Genomic DNA, 22,141 nt, shown 5'->3' with positions numbered 1-22,141 from the left:
AGGTTTACCCATCCCAGACTCTGCAAATGAGATGAAACAATCCTTTATTTCTGGTTTGTTTTAACTAAGAGATGATATTGAGTGCAATAGAGAGAAATGCTAAATAATTATTAACACTCAAGTGTCACAGTGTTTATGAAGAAGAATTGTGATATTTAAGAGCTTTATTCAGACAAGAAAAAATGCATATATTTACTTGAAGGGATTATTACAAGAAGAGAAAGAGAAAAGGAGAAAGAGGAGAGGTTAATCAGTAGGGAAGTTTGATTCTGCAACAAGCACTCAGGAATCTCCATGTTATTTTTTATTTTCTTTTATGCATCTTGCACTTGGCTCTAAAGTAAAGGAGTTACAAAATTTTAGCCTAACTTTTGTATCCATAACGAGCAAGCTTTTATAGAAAGAGACACAAAGTTCTCCCAGTTGAATATACTTGGTGCATCTAAAGATTCATGAAAAAACCCTAGGAGCATATTTCATGACCACCAAAAGAAAGGTGTGATTTAATAGCAGTTATTATTTATTATTAAGAGGACTAGAAATAGATGATTAGAAATGACTTTTCCATATCGTCTTTCAGTCTTTGATGCCTTTTATAAAAAAATTAACTTTAGATACTAACAGTAGAATTTACGAAGACATTTGGGAGTACTTCCAACCTCAAAAGAAAAGAAGAATATCATATTTAACAGTTTCAAATATTTCATGATTTCTAGTTGGTTCTGTGTAGACTTACTCTACATGAAAAAAAATCCAATTCACTGATGGCCTTTAAAAGGCAGAGATTAGATTTCCAATTGTCTTTTAATGATTACAGAATTCGTATCATCCACTGTTGTAGACATACTGCATTTCTTTGTAGTTATTGATGATGTACCCTTGTTCTGCAGTATGGCACTTGGCAAAACATTGCTTCCTAATTTGAACTCTTCAGTGTACCTTCTGGGCAAATGGCTCTATAATACCATTGTACCGACTTGTTCAGTAAATTATATTATTAGATATCCATTTATAACTTACCCTCTAAATGATCTCAATCAATCACTTGATGTCTTGGTTTCATGTCTATGAAATTTTTTGTAGCAATTACTGTCCTTGCTTGGCTCTGAGGGTTGCTGTGTGGTTCAGTTGGATGGTTTCTGTGAAGTTCATTTTACCATCTTGTGTGGATTCCATGTAACTGGGAGGCAGCTTTCTTGTAGTAGATTTCTCAGATTACAGGGGTGAGTATGGGATAGGATGTGATTTATGTAAAGTGTGGGTCAGTAGGTATCATTGGCTTGTGAGGAATGAAAAAGGTGGGTAGACCAACAGGAGAGGATTTGGGAGAAGCACTTGCACACAGTGAGTACCAGCTCACATCTTGCCAGGTCCTTGCATATGTTGCCTTCTGTACATTTTAAAATGGCTCTGAAATCTGGGTATTATCAGAGACCAGAGATTTCAAGTAACTTGCCCAAGACACTTTATACAATTGGCAAATGATGAAATTGGCATTTGACACAATTCTGACTGGCTCCTAGACTTCACACTTTTTCTGTGTGAAAAAGTGATTGGAAATAGCAGAACACGAAATATTTCTTAGTTATGCAGATCAAAGTATTGACTTGGTTTTCTTGGTTAATGTTTAAAAACAGCATGAGAAATGAGTATGTGACTTTAGTACAAACTGGCTGTCTATGTCATTTTGCACAAATAAGACGGGCAGAGTGGCTGAAATAAGGCACATATGAGGACCAGACGTTATGACCGTTTCATTCTGGGGTGCAAACACACTCTGCTTCTGTGTGTCTCTGGTATTTTGAGTCTAATCCTGACGTAGCCACAGTACTCGTTTGTGAGTATTTGAGTTATTTTACTCATTATTTCAGTACTTGAGTTATTTTGAATCTAAACCTGAGGTAACCATGGTATGCATTTCAATTTCAGTCGGACACGACTGAAGCGACTTAGCAGCAGCAGCAGCAGTAGAGTACCATAACCTAACTCTTTACTATAAGAATCAAAATATACTGTGAAAAAAATCAGGCAATTGAAATGGATTACTGTAAGATTATGATATGATGTAATTTGCCTATAAGATAGGTATGAAATTATTCTGGAACATCAGCATTTTAAAGGATTTTTTTCTGTATCCTGTTTGGGTAAGTAATAATAGTAACACCAAAAAAATCTTCAAAAAGTTAAGCTATACCCTTAGGTCTTCACACTCATTTTAAGAAAATGAAACTTAGATGTCATGGGATAAATTAACTTATTTAAGGTTACTCTGAAATTTAGGACAAAAAATACTTACATTCTGAGATGAGACAAAATTTTAGATCTCAACTTTAAATTCAATACTCCTCCACACCATACTGCCTCCTAGGACACTGCTGCTGCTGCTGCTGCTAAGTCACTTCAGTTGTGTCTGACTCTGTGCGACCCCATAGATGGCAGCCCACCAGGTTCCGCCATCCCTGGAATTCTCCAGGCAAGAACACTGGAGTGGGTTGCCATTTCCTTCTCCAGTGCATGAAAGTGAAAGTGAAGTTGCTCAGTCATGTCCAACTCTTAGCGACCCCATGGACTGCAGCCCACCAGGCTCCTTCGTCCATGGGATTTTCCAGGCAAGAGTACTGGAGTGGGGTGCCATCGCCTTCTCCTCTAGGACACTCACTATAATATCTTTCACTTCCATGTTAGAATCACTGACATCTTTTTATCCAGATGTTTCTGTATTAGCTTTTCTTATTAAATATTAGGAAAAAAGAAACTTGACTTTCATCTCTAGGAGCAAAGGGTATTAACTGACATATGTAGTTCAGTGCCTTGTGCAGAGTAGGTGAGCCACAATTGGGTGAATGTTCATCGCTGGAAATTGGTTGGCACTCTTACTTTTCAAAATTTGGCCATAAGAGAGATGAACACTGTGAGGGATGATGTGATTGGATGGTTCAAACCCAATACCGTCTTCTCCATGCCCTCTTCAAATAAAAAATACTAGTCTCACAATTTCCACTGAAGGTTCTGCTCATGTGACCACCCCTATTAGTGAATGAACCAAGGTCAGTTTGTAGATTGACCAAAACACTAAAGATAGCTTACCATGAAAACTTCTATATAAACTGAAATGATGAACAATTAATTAGCTGGGCCAACCAAATTCTCTCTTATGCTGGTGTTATAAATACACAGAGAGAAAACAAGAAGTCAGAGACCTCAAGGTGACAGGGGACCATAGGTAGTCACACACAGGTCAGAATGATTAGGCAGTAAAGTAATATATACAGAGTGTTCTTGCCTGGGAAATCCCATGGACAGAGGAGCCTGGTGGGCTGTAGTCCATGGGGCCTCAAAGAGTTGCTCACGGCTGAGTGACTAACACTTTCACTTTCAAAGGGGGTGATGTGGGTTAGATACAGGACTTCCCAGGTGGTGGCAGTGGTAAAGAATCTTCCTGACAATGCAGAAGGCACAGGAGATACAGGTTCAATCCTTGGGTCAGAAAGATCCTCTGGGGTAGGAAATGGCAACCCACTCCAGTGTTCTTGCCTGGGAAATCCCATGAACAGAGGATTCTGGTGGGCTACAGTCTGTGTGGTCACAAAAAGTCAGACATAACTGAGCACACATGCATGCATATGGATTAGATAAAACAGCTGTGGTGAGACCAGAGGCCCATTGAAAAACTGCCTATCACAAAAGGGAGAAGCAGTGCATTTATAATTTGGAGGGAATGATGTTAGCCCTGTGTAACTGCATGTCTTACATCCTGTATTCTTTCATTTCTACTTTTCAAGAAGTCTGGGTGTATGCATTTATCCATCTTGAGTTTCAGTGAGATTCTTAATCTTTACTATCACAGGATCTTTAGAGCAACTTGTCCTCTTTTCTTTTTTGAAGACGCCTGCATGACACCTTGCTTATGACAGAAAAAAACCTAAGTAATATGCTTGGGTGTATGGGGAAAAACCTAGAGATTCTCAACAGGGGTGTCACATTCCAAATGCTTGTTTTCTGAGTGCCAGTCGCATTTACCATGATTGTTTAGGTAGACAGTCCAATTTACATCACTTTTCATGAAGCATCAGGCAAAAATGATAGATTTTCCAAGTACCTTTCTGAAGGTGTTACACCTCAAACAATTCCTTTAACCTTTAAGTATCTGCCTTCGTATGGTCCTCTTGGGTCACTCTTGACAAAATTTGGAAGGAGAACTGGAATTTGGCTATTTCTAAGTGAAAAAAAAAAAGAATTTTGTCTGCACTTGGAGAGAATAGTCATCTAACCTAAAGATGTCGTTGAAAACCCCTATGCCCTACTCTTCGTTCAAGACCCTTGTGACCCCTTTCTGTTTGATATACTGGTCCTCCTATTCCATGACAGGCCAATGAAGTTGACTGAGTCTGAACCATTTTGAAAGATTGACTTATAACTGTAATTCCTCCTCCTTCTTGATACATGCACTGGCCATTCTGGACTCCATGTGAATTTTCTATACCTCAAAGGTATTACATCTAGTAAGCAATTTCTCATAAATTTTATCTGTGCAGTTATCCTATGAATTCGTTACAAATATAGTCAGATCAGTGCTGTTTCAGGCTCTGATTTGTTATCCATTCTGATGTTACCTAGCAACAAGGGAATGTCCCAATTTGTAACTCCAAGGACTCATGGTACCAAGTACACATCTCATTTATTTTCATTGAGCCCTGTGTGGCTTTCTGAATTCAAATATTAAAAAATGTTGTTTTACAGATGGGAAGATGGAGAGCCGATAACTGGAATTAAGCGATAAAGCAAGTAACTGGCCGATATCCTAGTGAAAACGGCATATTCTAATCTAGATTATGCTGCTTCAACAAGCTATGTTACATTTTACTTTATTTGAATTATAAATGAAATACTTTAGGTTGCATTTATCAAAGAGTTATTGAGTTGCTAATCATAGGTATCACTTTTGAAGTTTTTCAATTATGATATGGAAGAAAGAGTCTTATAGATGATATAGGTAGAAATGTGCAGACAAGACAGACCTGAAAGAAATTAATGCTTAGTTGATTTAATTTGATAAATACAAGTAGGGTTACTGTACCTTGAACTTTTGTGGATAAGAGCAGGAAATTGCTAGTTGCAGTTTTGCACTTGAGTGGTAGGCAGTATTGGACAAGGAAAATGTGTAAGCTTTGAATAAGAAATTTTCCCTTCTTTGGTAATATTTAGCATAAGGCAAAACATATCTTCCAAAAAACACATTTTGTGGTGGATGCTTTCTGTCTGTTAAGCCACCTGGCATCAAGTGATACCTGTTTCCTTTCTGTGTGACCATCCTAACCCTCATCTTAGATTGGACAGGAGTGAAGTATCAATACAGTGAAATGGGTTCTTTTTTGATATCAAATGGATATCAAAACTTCTTTGAGATTGCCATATTTTTTGTCCTTGTAAAAGAGTGTCACACATGGTTGTCAAATCACCAAAGAGACAATGTTAGTATGGTTACCCTGGGCTCAGATGAAACTGCAGGATGAGATTCCTTTTCATCATTCCATACAGGTAGGATGAGAATCATTTAAACTGAGAAGGGTTAGTTCTAGCAGAGGAATAATTGGTACTCCTAGATTGTTGCTTTTAATTTTTTTTTAAATTGAAATATAGTTGCTTTTTTAAACCATCCTGATTCATGGGTTTACAAGTCAATTAAAAATGTTAATAGCTCCCACTGTCACCTTCCCTGTTAGCTGCTGCTTCAGAAAGAAAATATATATTGCAATAATTCTCGTAGTAAGAATAAACAATTTTTAAAAATTGCCAATGTCTGTTAATTTCATCCTGACTGTAAGCTTCTTCATCTCGCATAACCATAGGACAGCATTCTCTCTTCTCTCTGATGAGTGGTCCTCCTTGCATAAATCTAGAGGAATGCTTAGAACCCTCTATGTAAGATTAGATCCTAGAGCATTTACCCTTTTCATCCTAGGGAGTTATTTATATGCTGGAGAACAAGTTCTTAACTGCTGAGTAAACAAACTCCCTCAGGCACCTGTATATTGTTTCTCAGGGACAGAGTCACTTCATTCTGACATTAGCAGCGTCATCATCACCATAATCATTCCAGACCAATTAGTGAGCATTTTCTGTGTCTGCGTGCTGCACCACGATCTTTGCAGATTTCATCCTACTCTTTGCACCATTCTTTAACGCATGCGCTAGAATACAGGACTTACAGTCTGAGAGGGAAACTAGGCTCAACGTAGCATTCTGATGGAATTCAAATTTGACACCAGAGCTATCACATTTGAAAGCCCATGCTGTTTTCAAACCATATGCTCTGAGTATGTTTCAAGTTTCTCCCTCACCCATGGATAGAAGGAAGGTCATCTACTTTTTATTATTCAGTTTATGTAAAATTTATTTTTTTATTGAATAATAACTTTCACAATATTGTATAGGTCTCTGCTGCACAACAGTGTGAATCCGTTGTAAATATATACATACATATATATCCCCTCCCGTTTGAGCTTCCCTTCCCCCACCTCTAGGTCATCACAGAGCACCAGGCTTGGATCCTTGTGTTATATGGCAGCGAGATAGAAGACCATCTACTTTTAAAATTAAGGTTTTTATTTTTTTAAGGAGTTGATTACCTGTAATACATCACTAAAAATGGCTCCATGCTTTTGCCCTGGGCTAAGTAAGACATTTTATCAAAGACAAAATAACACCCTTTCACTGTCACTTTCCCTTGTAGAGCCTACTATGGAAAGAAGGGAGTGTAAGACCCCAAGTTCATGACATACTGCAATTTGCCAAGAGCTTCTAAACATTCAAGGAAGGGCAATCAAGAGATGGTTTGCTTCAAAAAGAAAATAGGAGGGATTCAATTTTTATTGAATTGGGCTGGATTTCTGAATGGAAAAGCATCCCCCCAAAATGGAGTGTCTGGGTCACGTGACATGTTGCTCTACCAAAATGGTGTTTAAGAACACAAGTGTCTAATGTTCCATTTGAAGACGCCTGCGCTGCTGTGATGTCAGGTCTGCTCATACTATGCTAAACTAACCATATTTATCATCTCCTGGATGTGAGAGAGGGTGGAGGGTAACTTTTGATGATAAAACCAGGAGCCAAGTACAGGCAGGGCCCACTGGGGGAGGAGGAGAACTAGAGTTCAAAGAATGGAATTTTCCATAGGAAATACAAAGGCTTTTGCTACCTGACTCCTACTTACATTAATTAAGCTAAAAAGATTTCATCTCTTCTGAATAGCATTCTAGTCATATATCACTCACTTTCGTCCCACATTTGAAAGTATCATTGCCACCTATACTTCTCCTAATTTCAGTGATGAACAAAAGATTACATAAGATAGTACATTTGTCATAATTATTGGCAGGTACAATTTTCAGCTTTGTTATGAAATAGGATTACAACTGAATATAAAATGTTGACAAATGTGAACTAGTGTTTCCAAAAATGTTTGAATATTGAAGGACTTAAAAGTCTCCAAAAACTCAGAGAAGCCCAAGTGGGATCTCTTCCAAAATGATACAAATAACAAGTTACCATTGTGTCACTCCAAAATATATTTAATTAACCGAGTGACCCATACGTATTGTTGAGGCTCACATTTCTGGCTGTGATGTGGGATACAGATGAATTATAAAAATTAGTGCAGTCCCTAGTGGAGCTTGCATTCTAGTATGAGCGACAAGAGCAATGCACAGAAACTAAGGTTGAACCTGAGTTACAAAGCGTGTGTTATTGAATTAAGTAGAGGGTGATCAGTAAGCTTCATGGAGGAAACCTACACTCGAACATACTCATCAAGGGCTTGGACAGGTGAGAAACTGTGAACTGAGAAAAGGGCCCTCCCAGTTCATGCCATGCAAGCAGTCCCATTAGTGGTATTAAATACGGTATGCCTAAGGAGGAGAGCAGGGCGGGCAAGAAGGAAAATGTAGATGAAAGGGTAAAAAACGAAATGAAAGAGGGAGAGTGAAGATGGATCACAGAGGGAACTGAAATCTAAGGAGCAGGGTTTTGATGACTGGCACGCTATATTAGGGTACATGGAAGGTTTACAGGAAAGGAAGATGAGCAAGATACTAAGAATACAAGGCCAGCCAGAAAACGGATGGAGAGCTTCATTGCGACCTTGAGTTCTGCTTGTCTCATTCTTGGATCCGGTTTGGATCTTTGGACTAAAGACTTTGCCACAAAATCACTTATACTTTCACGGGTCTTATAATAAACAGAGTACCTGCCCTATGGCTTCTTTTAGTTGGTGATAAACAGGACTGTGCACCCATGGAATTGCTTATTGTGCTGTATCTTATAGCTTGACGCAGTGACATGGAGACGAGATAGCTCACAACCAACACTACTAACTAATTGGCTCCATTAAAACAAGAAGTGATAGTGCCGGAATCCAAATAGAGCAGAGGTTCAAACCTCACAGAGGAAATAGGCAGAGGAGAGTGGATTTTCTGATTTAATGTATTTAAAACATCAGTCTTCGCAATTCTAAAAGTAGTGAGGTACTAATTCAATTTTCCAGGTTCTGGTTGCTTTCTTTAAAACGTGTATGGTCCTTTTTCGAGAACCTGTAGCAAGACAGAAGAGAAAGTTTGAGGATAATTCCAGTGAGCTTTAAACAAAGTTATAGGACCACATGAATTTATAAGATGTGGGTCTGAAGAGTATTTTTATTTCTTCAATAGAGTGTTTCAGACTGCAAGGGGGAGTAATCAGTTAAGAATGGATCGGTGGACGGTCTCTGGGATGTGAATGTCAAGGGCAGAGTTAGGAATGAATTTAAGTTTGATGTTAACATAGCTAAGTGTAGCCCAAAGTAGTTTGATAGATTAGATGCCTCCATTGGCTCACCGAAGAGAAGACTGGTTGATAATACCTTTTATTTCCCTTCTGGGCTTTTCACTTTGCAGTTGAGGACTTGGGTGGCCTCAAAAATCTTTAGGGTGAAAACATGTGAATCACTCTGACTTGGAAATGGCAAGGTTTCTTTCTTGAGAATACAAATCAAGACACTTGGCTTTAGGTTGTATATTAAATGATCACTAGCTTTTAATTCGGAGAAGGCAATGGCAAGCCACTCCAGTACTCTTGCCTAGAAAATCCCATGGATGGAGGAGCCTGGTGGGCTGCAGTCCATGGGGTCGCTAAGGGTTGGACACGACTGAGCGACTTCACTTTCACTTTTCACTTTCACACATTGGAGAAGGAAATGGCAACCCACTCCAGTGTTCTTGCCTGGAGAGTCCCAGGGACAGGGAAGCCTGGTGGGCTTCCGTCTATGGGGTCACACACAGTTGGACACGACTGAAGTGACTTGGCAGCAGCAACTTTTAATTAATATGTTATAGTTAAAGATCTTTCTTTCACAGTGACGAGATCCAGTGCTTCAAGTGTTGGTTAAGCTCAACAATTTCTGAACGTCTCAGTGACATGTTATCTAATAACATCTTTTGTTTTTTTAAGTTTTATTCTTGAATTATGTTATATTACCAAAGAACAATATATTTTACTTTACATCGTCATAGAAATTCCTTCCCTGAGTTAACACTTTAATGTTTTGTCCTTAGATTTTTTATGGGGTCACTGTAAGAAGTAGAACAGGAAGAGCCAATTTATATTTTCTGTAAAACTGCAGTTGAAGACTTTGTTTAGTGTGATGGAAAATTCTTTATACAAAGATTTGCATGATAATATTTTCTGAGGACTTAATGTCCAGAAATGACATATTCCTACAGACAGTCTCATAAGTTTTCATTCATTAGTGATCTGTAAATAATCCATGACAGTTCTCATTTTTCCTTGACTACCAGGAAGTTCACAGCTAAATTTAATTCACAACTAGAGTAACAATTAGAGTGACTACGAGACCCAACCAGTCCATTCTAAAGGAGATCAGTCCTGGGTATTCATTGGAAGGACTGCTCCTAAAGCTGAAACTCCAATACTTTGGCCACCTCATGTGATGAGTTGACTCACTGGAAAAGACTCTGATGCTGGGAAGGATTAGGGATGGGAGGAGAAGGGGACGACAAAGAATGAGATGGCTGGATGGCATCACCGACTCAATGGACATGAGTTTGAGTGAACTCCGGGAGTTGGTGATGGACAGGGAAGCCTGGCGTGCTGTGATTCATGGGGTTGCAAAGAGTCAGATACGACTGAGCGACTGAACTAAACTGACCCTACCCATTAGTTTTGGTTCAGTTATTTTTTTCTTTTCATTCGAAAACAATTTCTCTTTGTTACTCTGTTTTCTTAATTACCTTGTATATATATTTTAATTTTGTAGGCTGGAAAAGTAATAGACTATTTGTAAGAGTTGTTGTTTGGTCACTAAGTCATGTTCGACTCTTTTGCAACCCCATGGACTGTAGCCTGCCAGGCTTCTCTGTCCGTGGGATTTCCCAGGCAAGAATACTGGAGTGGATTGCCATTTTCTTCTCCAGTGGTTTGTAGGAGAATTGATGCTTTTGAACTGTGGTGCTGGAGAAGACTCTTGAGAGTCCCTTGGACTGCAAGGAGATCCAACCAGTCCATTCTAAAGGAGATCAGTCCTGGGTGTTCATTGGAGGGACTGATGCTAAAGCTGAAACTCCAATACTTTGGCCACCTCATGCGACGAGTTGACTCACTGGAAAAGACTCTGATGCTGGGAGGGATTGGGGGAGGGAGGAGAAAGAGACGACAGAGAATGAGATGGCTGGATGGCATCACCGACTCGATGGACATGAGTTTGAGTGAACTCCGGGAGTTGGTGATGGACAGGGAGGCCTGGCGTGCTGTGATTCATGGGATCGCAAAGAGTCGGACACGACTGAGTGACTGAACTGAACTGAAATGGCACCCGACTCCAGTACTCTTGCCTGGAGAATCCCATGGACAGAGGAGCCTGGTAGGCTGCAGTCCATGGGGTCGCTGAGTCTGACACGACTGAGCGACTTCACTTTCACTTTTCACTCTCACACATTGGAAAAGGAAATGGCAATCCACTCCAGTGTTCTTGCCTGGAGAATCCCATGGACATGGGAGCCAAGTGGGCTGCCGTCTGTGGGGTTGCACAGAGTCGGACATGACTGAAGCAACATAGCAGCAGCAGCAGGAGGAGGCGGCTATAAATACAGAAACGTGATATACAAGTGAGTTCCTCAAAACCTACCCCACATACCATTTCTTTCCCTCCTTATGAGTAAACCATAGGATTTAAAAGGATCTTTCATTTTAATGGCTGAATAATTTTGAATCAGTTCTAATGAGGTGGATGAAACTGGAGCCTATTATACAGAGTGAAGTAAGCCAGAAAGAAAAACACCAATACAGTATACTAACACATATATATGGAATTTAGAAAGATGCAAATGATAACCCTGTATACGAGACAGCAAAAGAGACACAGATGTATAGAACAGTCTTTGGGACTCTATGGGAGAGGGTGAGGGTGGGATGATTTGGGAATGGCATTGAAACACGTATGTTGTCATATGTGAAACGAATCACTAGTTCAGGGTCAATGCATGTTATAGGATGCTCGGGGCTGGAATGCGGGGATGACCCAGAGGGAGGATAAAGGGAAGAGGGAGGTGGGAGGGGGGTTCAGGAGGGGGAACTTATGTAAACCCGGGGCAAATTCATATCAATGTATGGCAAAACCAACAAATATAATATTGTAAAATAATTTGCCTCCAATAAAAAAAATAAATTAATAAAAAAATAAATAAATAAAAGGATCTTTCATATCCACTTGCAGAAGTCATGCAGTAGACACATGGATCATAATTTGCCTATTTTCTCATGCTACGAGGGTTCAGAAAATTTCCTGAAACAGTTAATGATCTTCACATACCTATTTGTTATTAGTAGATACCAGCCCACAGGAACTGTCTTGATGCCATGACCAAATGGACATTGAATTCTTGGGTGCCGGGAAGATAGCTCACATCCCTCAGTGCTTTGTGTACTCAATGTTCCTTTTTGATTAAAAATAAAATAATTTTGACCTGGATTCTAAAGCTATTGTGAGCCCTTTAGGTATGGCTCAGTTTCTGGTCATGTTCCTGCTGCCTGTGCTGGAGGAAACATCCATTGGAAAGACTGAATTTGGAAAGAAGGGAAAATACCAGCATCTTTCTTCATTTAGAAGTTCAGCGGGAGGTGCTAGAGAAATTTCTCCACCAGCAAAAGTCTTGCTAAGACTTTAAGCTTGACTTCTTGTCACATCCTCTGTGCAGCTTTCTTTGCTCTGTCCTTTATCCCAAGCTGAATTAGTCCCTTTCACTTCGGTATATACTGAGGGTATACGTAATGCTGTTACTGCACTTGAAAAATTATTTTATAAGGTGTTTTGCTGTCTTGGGTAAATCCTCCTTATATTCTTCCCTTGATTTTATTCTGAAAACTAGAATCCTTCAAACTTTTTCACTAAAGAATTGAGGCTTTGTTTTTATTTAAAATAAGGATCACATTGAAAATCATATAATAACAGTTGTCTACCTGGGATGCCCTTGCAGCAGTGGGAGTACCAAGAGTTCTCTGGACTGTGTCTCATCCTCACTTATGTCATAGCTGGAGGCTCTCTTTCTGGACCTGATTTTGACAGCAGAGCACTTGCATTATGTCTGAAATTTGGAGGCTTTAAAGTAGTTGCTTTACTTCTGTTTTTTCAAATAATTCACTTCCCTCTGTGAGTCTTATTTTATGAATATAGAGGTACAGTTGTCCCTCAGTATCCATGAAAGATTGGTTCCAGGACCATACCTCCTCCCAATAGTCAAATCTGAAGATGCTCAAGTCCTTTATATAAAATGATACAGTACTTTTGTATAATTTATTAATACTCCCATCCTCTCATGTACTTGAAATCATCTCTAGATTACTTATATTTTATACAATGTAAATGTTATATAAGTAGTTGCTGGTGCATGGAAAATTAAAGATTTACTCTTTGGAACTTTCTGGAATATTTTTCCTAGTATTTTCTATCTGTAGTTGGTTGAATCCTTGATTACAGACCTCGTGGATATGGAGGGTTGAGTGTACCTTTTTCTTAGCAGTGAACTTGGAGAGGGAATACGTTTAGGAAGAATAACATATTAATATTATTATTGCAATTACCTAGTCATATAAATATCTTTTTATTGGATTTACCTTTCTCTTACCCACACATATTTTTTTTCCTGGACAGCTTACCCACAAAATTACCTTTTTTTTTTCTGTTTACATACTCTGTGTTGAACTCATTTGTCTGTTTCAAAACTCTTTTGAAATGCTATAATGAGAAGTGGTTTTATTTTCTCAATACTATGAACCTGTGCATCTTCTGCTCTTTTAATGTACCCATTTCTCCTGCTTCATCTCTCATCAAGTGTGCATGGTTTTCTTCATCTTCTCAGCTATCAAACCTGCTTGCATCTTTGCTTATTCCCCTATGATTTGCTTTCTTCTCTCCATTTCATAGACTTCATCTCTTTGCTGTTTCGAATCCAGTAATAATAAAGTTTACTTTCTTTCATGAAGTCTTTGTACTCAAAGTCATGGGCATCTGGTGGGCTAAGACCACATCTTTTCCCTATCCTTTATATTGTCATCCCACGTAAACAAAAGGGCATGTTTAGAAGATGGTGGGCTTCCCTGGTGGCTCAGACAGTAAAGAATCTGAACTGCAGTGCAGGAGACTCAGGTTCAATCCTTGGGTTGGGAAGATCCCCTGGAGAAAGGCATGACAACCCACTCCAGTATTCTTGCCTGGAGAATTCCATGGACAGAGGAGGCTGGCGGGCTACAGTTCACGGGTTGCGAAGAGTTGGGGCCATCACTGAGTGACTAATGCGCGCACACACAGAAAACTTGATGAGCGCTTTCGCAAAGAGTAAGGACCGCTCAGTGGGATTTCAGAGAATATCATCTCCTTTGGGAAGATTCCCTTTTCCCATTTGGCATCTCTCCCATCTGAGTAATAGAGAAACTTTCATTTCCATGGAAGGAAGCAGATTCAAGACACAAATGCTCTACAGTAGGTAACACCGGAAGTAAAAATCGCAGAAAGCATGAAAGACTGAGAATAAATTTTGTTATCAGAGAAAGAAGCATTTAGGAGAGCGAAACGATGCATAAAGAGGAAGCAAGCGATTTCTGACCTACTTGAAAACACATAAACTCAGCTCAATTGACTAAAAGTCTTAAGTGAAGAATATGAGTCACCTTAAAGGGTTGCATTGATTGAGCAATCTATCCACATTTTACCATTTGGGCCATTGTATAAAAGACCTGTGAAAGCTGTATTTTGGTTGAGAGAAGCTCCCCTACCCCACACCCCATCTTTATGAAGTGGGTATAAGTACCCAAATAGTTTTTCTGTTTCGGATTACATATATAATAAGTATAGTGATGCTCTCAGATTCCAGTCGGAATGCCACATTTGTTAATGCAATCACTTATTTCTATTCTACTTTATCATTAAATAAAAATGAAAGCTCAAGAGTTTTCTCCATATTGGTTAAATTACTTCCTTTATCTTTAAAATTATTTGAAAGGTAATACATACATACATACATACATATATATATATATATATATATATATATATTTACCACTTGGCCAAAATATATTGAGAAAATAGTACCCTTGTTGTGATAACTGCATTTTTGCTATGAAGGCACTAATTTTATTTTATTTTTAGTGCTTGTTCACAGTTCACTTTCAAGAGTGTCTGTTAGGCTTGTTAGAGTCAAAGGAAAGAATGTATTTCCTTTTGATCTAAAGTGTCTATGCTGTCATTAGCTATTAATAGTAGAACTAATAACAGGATGGCTTGGCACAGACTTTTACTGTCCTTTTCCCAGTTAGACAATAGAGTGCCAATGTTCCTCAGTATGCTTTTGATGAGAAAATAGAGATAACACTTCATTTTCTATAACATTTCACAAAGCTCTTTCACATTCATTACCTCATTTAATCTGCACAAACAATGATGTGAATTAGGTATTATTTTCTGCATTTAAATGTGAGGAAATTGATGCTCAAGAAAGCAATGATTTGGCTGAAGACACAGTGTATAAGAGCCAGGGCTTAAATCCGTTTTTTTCTTACTTTTGCTTCAGGGCCGTCTCTGTTGGGTTGATCCAAAAGTTGGTTCAGATTTTTCCATAACAGCTTACTGAAAAGCCTGAATGAACTTTTGGGCCCCCAAGTCCCATGGACAGAGGAGCCTGGCACGCCTGCAGTCCATGGGGTCACAAAGAGTCTTTCGTGACTGAGCGACCAAACAACAAAAAATACATCATTACATTGTCGTCTTATCCTGTGCTGTGTTCTAACCTGTTGAACTAACTAGTTAGTGTACTTAACATGCTGCCTTAGAATACCTAGTGCTTATTGTTCTAAGTATTTGCATGTATTACATAACACCTATAAGGCATGTCAGATTATTTTCTCTATTCATTTTTTTTTAAACAAGGATCTTAGATAACTTGCCCAAGATCTCATATCCAGTAAATGGAATAAATAGGTCTCAGTTTACCTTGAGAGACCATATGCTTAGTCACCATCCATTGCTTCTGAAATGATAACTTCCTAAAGATTTTATAAATAACTTTCCTCATCAACAGCATGGTTTGGAGATGACTTTCTAGATACTGGTTATTCCAATAAGAATTTCAGTAATCATTATATTGGACCACTTTCCCCCCCCCCCCAAAAAAAAAAGGATTTCCTAGTGGGTAAACCAAACTGAAATGTGTATTCTGTTAGAATTCAGATCTTGGGAGGTATGAAAAATTTTGCTATTGCCATAAAGTTGCCAGTTTTGAGACTAAGACTGTAGCATATCAGTTGCTCAGTCAACTATACATCTGTTTATTGAACACCTGTTATGTTCAGGGGCTGTGGTAGGTGCTTCGATAAGATCCACATAAAGCCTAAAATCTAATAAAAGAAATACTTTTGAGCAGGTACTTGTTAAACCCACTAAAGGCACAAAACTTCATGGAAACATGCACAGTTCCCTTAATATGGAAAAAAACAAGGGAGACTTGATGGAAACAGTAGCTTTAGAGCTAGTCTTTGGGTAAAAGTGAGGAAAAGGCAAACTATAGTGCATGGTGTAACTGTATATGGGTTCTTTGGGGATACTTCATCAAGTATAAAGTTTACAGAACTTACTTTATGAATCAGTAGGGACTTTATGTGATTGCAAAAATAAAGTACATCCATTTTAAAACACTCTGTGCTTAGAGAAACCACTGCACTGACATTTGTTGAAGAAAGGTTCTCCTGAGTGTTTAATTGGGCATATTAGGAAGGATAAATCTTTCCCATCTCAAAGAATCAATTCTTGCAGTTATTTATATCTACTTTTATATCTTTTTTGGTAAGCACCCAACATTCATTTTGATTACGGTTAAATCAATATAAATTCTGAATGAATTTCTGTGACTCTCACTTTGCTTATTAAGCTAGAAATTCAAGGGCAGTAGAGATGAGACTTTCACATCATTTCTTGGAGAATGTTTTTGATCAGTGGCTCTTAAAAACCTAAGCTTGTTCTTCCTTTTGTTAACATCACGGGAGAGGACTTCTTTGCTGAAATTGATTGCTCTTCTACAAAAACAACACTAGACGAATTTTCCGGTGGGAATTGACAGGTATATTGTTAGACTGTCAAGAATCATGATTAAGAAGAAATCATTGTATTTTCATTTCTGAGCCTCAAGGTTATGTTCAAGAGTTGAATGAATTTTGTTTGCAGTTCATTTCTTATTAAGTGTCCTCATCACACTTAAGCAACTCTGGACTCCTTTTTCTTACAAACTGCCTATGGCAGCTGAGGAGTAAAGGTGAATAAGCCTAAGTTATGTGTCTAAATATATCTTCTCTATAAGACTTCTCTTGGTCAAAATCAAGTGATCCACTAGTTTTAAATTAACAGTGGATATGTAGATTTTGACATATGCCACAGAGGACGTACAATTTAATTCCCAAAGGATGTACTAGTTGAAAAGTTTCAGCATTCATTTTCAGGGAACTTAGAGGCAAGAGGTTGTGGTCCATATGCTTGACTTTGGCAACTTATCTTAGTAAAATCCGAAAATAGTTTCACTAGTAATCTCTTCAAAGGAATCCATTTCAGTGAATTCAGGTGTGTTGTCACTACCATTAATTGGCCTCGACTTGGATCAAGCACTAGTTAAAGAGGAAGCAAGGATATCAAGATGAACAAGATATCCTCATGCCACTGGAGTTTACAGTCTGATGAAGAAACAGGACCTTTACAACCACATGAATCAAATCAAGTGAGGAGGCAGATATGTAGACTATAATTCTAAAGTCGGATAAATTAAAATATTTGTTGTATGTTTTCGAAAAGTAGAAGCTATGGGAACAAAAAGAGGGCACTTTCCCCCTGTTTGCTGAAATCTAAATGAGATTTATTGAAGAGAAGTTTGATCTGAAAATTGAACTCTGAGCAGAATTTTTAAAACTGGAGAATTGGAGGAAACATTGGAGGAAAAGAGAACTGTATGAACAACGAAGCAGAGATTTTGAAAGGCAGATAGATACTGAATGCCAACGGCTCTGCAAATGACAGCGAGATAGGAGATAATTAGGAAAAGGCTTGTTGAAATCAGGTTGGAAAAGTCTTTAAAATCCTACTAAATGCATGGACTGTATCGTGTGAGTAGAAGCAAACAATACAGATTTTGAACTCTAATGCTATACTTTGAGACAAACTGTTTAGAACAAGCTTTGTAAGTTGCAGAATTTGGGGATGACTGTTGTCATATGTCCAGAGTTGCTCCCTGTTTTTGTAGGGCCAGTACCTTAATGAAATACCTTCATGACATCTTGTCCTTGAAAATGAGTCTGACATCCTCAGCATCTTAGCTTTCTCTTAACAAACTTTATTTTTGACAAGTTCATATACTTGTGATTAAGATATGAAATAATGCAGAAAACTTGCACTGAAAACAAAGTCTCCTCTCCTGCTTGTTCTTTTGCTTCTATTCCCCAGAGAAAACTACATTGATCACTGAATTCATATGGCACTTAAATCCTTTTTTAAAAAATATAACACTACTGATTTTTTATGTCAATGAACCATCATTTATTTACCACTTTCTTTAATGGATATTGGGGTTGCTTTAATTTTTTTTTATTATTTTTACAAATAACATTGTGATGCACTTTTTTGCTTTTTAAAAATAAACTGTGTTTTCTTAAAGCAGTTTTAGATTTATAGAAAAATTGCAAAGATAGTACATATACTCTATATTCAGTTTATCTTATTATTAAGGTTTTAAATAGTGTGCTATAAAGAAATTGGCAAGGATATACAGTTAGTAAGTTGAGCTGAACAGCACTGTCAGTCAATTTGATCTAATTGACACATGTACACTACTCCATCCAATAGCAGCAGAATGCCCATTCTTCTTGAGCTTATGTGAAAAATTCACCAAGCAGATAGTACACAGGACCATTTAAATATGCCTTTACAAATTCAAAAGAATGGTGATCATTTTGAGGAACTTTTCTAGAAAGTACACAGAAAGGATAAATAAATGAAAGATAAAGGTGACATAGAAGATATATCTTAAAACATTCATATCCATAAAATAGAAATTCTAGAAGCAGCAAAAAATTAAGAGTAAGAGATATTTGAAGAATGTCTATTTTAATTTTTGAAATTATTCTGTTTAGTCAAAGCTATGGTTTTTCCAGTAGTCATGTATGGATGTGAGAGCTGGACCATAAAGAAAGCCTAGCACTGAAGAATTGATGCCTTTGAACTGTGGTGTTGGAGAAGACTCTTGAGAGTCCCTTGGACTGCAAGGAGATCCAACCAGTCCATCCTAAAGGAGATCAGTCCTGAGTATTCATTGGAAGGACTGATGCTGAAGTTGAAACCCCAATACTTTGGCCACCTGATGTAAAGAACTGACTCACTGGAAAAGACTCTGATGCTGGGAAAGATTGAAGTCAGGAGGAGAAGGGGACGACAGAAGATGAGATGGTTGGATGGTATCACCGATGCAATGGACATGAGTTTGAGTGAACCCCAGGAGTTGGTGATGGACAGGGGAGCCTGGCGTGCTGCAGTCCATGGGGTTGCAAAGAGTTGGACACGACTGAGCAACTGAAATGAATTGATAAAAAGAGAAAGAATGAAAGAAGCTGAAAGGTTTCTTAAAGGGCAATATAGACAAAAGAGAAGCGAGAAAAGCCTCTATATAGATCCATTATTGTGAATTTTAGGACAACAGAGACAAAGAGAATACACTAAAGTCTCCCAGGGAAGAGAACAGTGGGCCCTCTAGGAAGGAACAAGAATTAGAGTGCTATCATATTTCTCACTTCTTATGCTGAATACGTGAGAGTAGTATATTGTTCAAGGAAAGGGATTTCATCAAAATTTGTTGATCAAAATATTTGATTACGAATATAAAACAAATGATTAGTTTTACCACTCAAAATGTTCTTTAAAAATGCCACTGAGAGTGGAATGGCCATACAATAGAATATTATTCTGTGATAAAAATAAATGAGTTAAACGGCTCATGATTAAAACGCCAGTCAGAATGGCTGCTATCCAAAAGTCTACAAGCAATAAATGCTGGAGAGGGTGTGGAGAAAAGGGAACCCTCTTACACTGTTGGTGGGAATGCAAACTACTACAGCCACTATGGAGAACAGTGTGGAGATTCCTTAAAAAACTGGAAATAGAACTGCCATAAGACCCAGCAATCCCACTGCTGGGCATACTCACTGAGGAAACCGGAATTGAAAGAGACACATGTACCCCAATGTTCATCGCAGCACTGTTTGCAATAGCCAGGACCTGGAAGCAACCTAGATGTCCACTGGCAGACGAATGGATAAGAAAGCTGTGGTACATATACACACTGGAATATTCAGTTCAGTTCAGTTCAGTCGCTCAGTCGTGTCCGACTCTTTGCGACCCCATGAATCACAGCACGCCAGGTCTCCCTGTCCATCACCAACTCCCGGAGTTCACTCAAACTCATATTACTCAGCCATTAAAAAGAATACATTTGAATCAGTTCTAATGAGATGGATGAAACTGGAGCCTATTATGCAGACTGAAGTAAGCCAGAAAGAAAAACACCAATACAGTATACTAATGCATATATATGGAATTTAGAAAGATGGTAACGATAACCCTATATGCGAGATAGCAAAAGAGACACAGATTATAGAACAGTCTTTTGGACTCTGTGGGAGAGGGCGAGGGTGGGATGATTTGGGAGGATGGCATTGAAACATGTGTATTATCATATGTGAAATGAATCGTCAGTCCAGGTTTGATGCATGAGATGAGACAGGGTGCTTGGGGCCGGTGCACTGGGATGAACCAGAGGGATGGGATGGGGAGGGAGGTGGGAGAGCAGTTCAGGATGGGGAACACATGTACACCTGTGGTGGATTCATGTCAATGTATCGCAAAACCACTATAATATTGTAAAGTAAATAGCCTTCAATTAAATAAATTTATATTTAAAACAAGGCTGTGAAAACACAGAGACAATTAAATGTGTACTAATAAATATAATCAGTCTGAAGAAGTTACCTACTATAGTGAGGGTAGAAAAAGCAAAACCGTAGAAACAGTAAAAGGATATCTGTGGTGTCCAGGAGTCCCAGGTGAAGGAGGAGGGACAGGAATGAATAGGTGGAGCTCAGTGAAACTTATGCGCAGTGAAACTATTCTGTATGATGCTATAATGGTGGATGCATGACATTATGCATTTGTTAAAACCAGCAAGACTGTATATAACACAAGGAGTGAACCCTAACATGAACCAGGGACTCTAGTTAATAATAATACATCAATGGTGGTCATCGGTTGTAGCAAATGTACCACACTAATGTAAGATGTATGTAATAGGGAAGAACTGTGCTGTGGGAGACAGAAGTATTCATGTATGGGAAGTCTCTGTACTTTTGGTTCAGTTTTATTTTTTTGGTAGACCTAAAACTGTTTTTTAAAAGTCTATTAATTAAAAAAAGTGTATTCCAGGAAAAAAAAATCCAGAATACAAGAAAATATAGGAATTATGAATGTGAAAACTACCAGTAAGGTTTATGATTTGTAAATTAGCAAGAACCAAGAGAAAAAAGCTGTATCTAATAACATAATCTAGAGATTTTGGAGATAAAAATCCAGTTTAGTGGAATGGGATGGAGTGTGGAGAAAAAGAGCATGAGGAGCCCTCAGAGAGGTGAGAATATACTAGGTAACTTGACTTAGGTGCAATGTAGAATTAAGGAAAATTATCACAGGTGTTTTCTGAATAAAATGGGAGTAACTTAGGAAGAATAAAATTTGAGGGTTTTAACTCTCAAAACAACAAAACTTATGTCCAATGAAAGGAAGAAAAGTAAAAAAAGAAAAAATACAAGAGGGAAAGAACGAGGAAGTAGGGGGAGAGAGGGAAGGAGTCAGGGGAAATGAGAGGGGAAGGGAAGTCCAAACATGGTCAGAAATGATTGAGCAGGTGTGTAGCTATTCTAAAGAATAGAATATATATACAAGATGATAAATACAATATATTTGGTGAATTGAGGGGATGGGAGTGGTGAAGCTTAACATGAGGGGCAGACGCTGAAGAGTCCTTTAACCTTACAAATTCTTCGGTTGTTAATGAAGTTTGTGGTTGAAAGTCAATGGAAGGTATCTTAGAACTTTGGTCTGTTTTGCAACAGTTCTTTTGGTTTGTTTGTGTTGTTGTTGTTTTTTGGTAGCATGTAGGCAATTCCATGTGAGCCACTCCTATAAAAATGGTTAGATTGGTCAACAGTGAATGAACATGAGAGATTTGTATGAGAAAAAATTTTCAAAATGGTAATTGTTGAAGCAGTCATCTGAGAAATCTAGTGTAACAGCTAGTATTTCTATCAAGTAATGTTACTGAGTAATGATTCTTGCTAAGGATCAAAGACATTTTTATGCATCATGTATTTTACTTAATTTATCTTTAAAATATTTCAGAGACAATTGGTGTGATACTTCAGACACTTGACTGACAGTATAAGTTTTCTACAATAATTCAAATGCCTCCTTGAAACAGATGAACAGAACAAAATGTTCTGTGGGATGAGTGTTAAATTATTA

This window comes from Moschus berezovskii, chromosome 26, assembly GCF_049115385.1.
Source record: "Moschus berezovskii isolate FMDL1 chromosome 26, NW_MosBer_1.0, whole genome shotgun sequence".
Taxonomy (NCBI): domain Eukaryota; kingdom Metazoa; phylum Chordata; class Mammalia; order Artiodactyla; family Moschidae; genus Moschus; species Moschus berezovskii.
The sequence above is the reverse complement of the archived record's forward strand: the minus strand, read 5'-3'. Positions refer to the sequence as shown.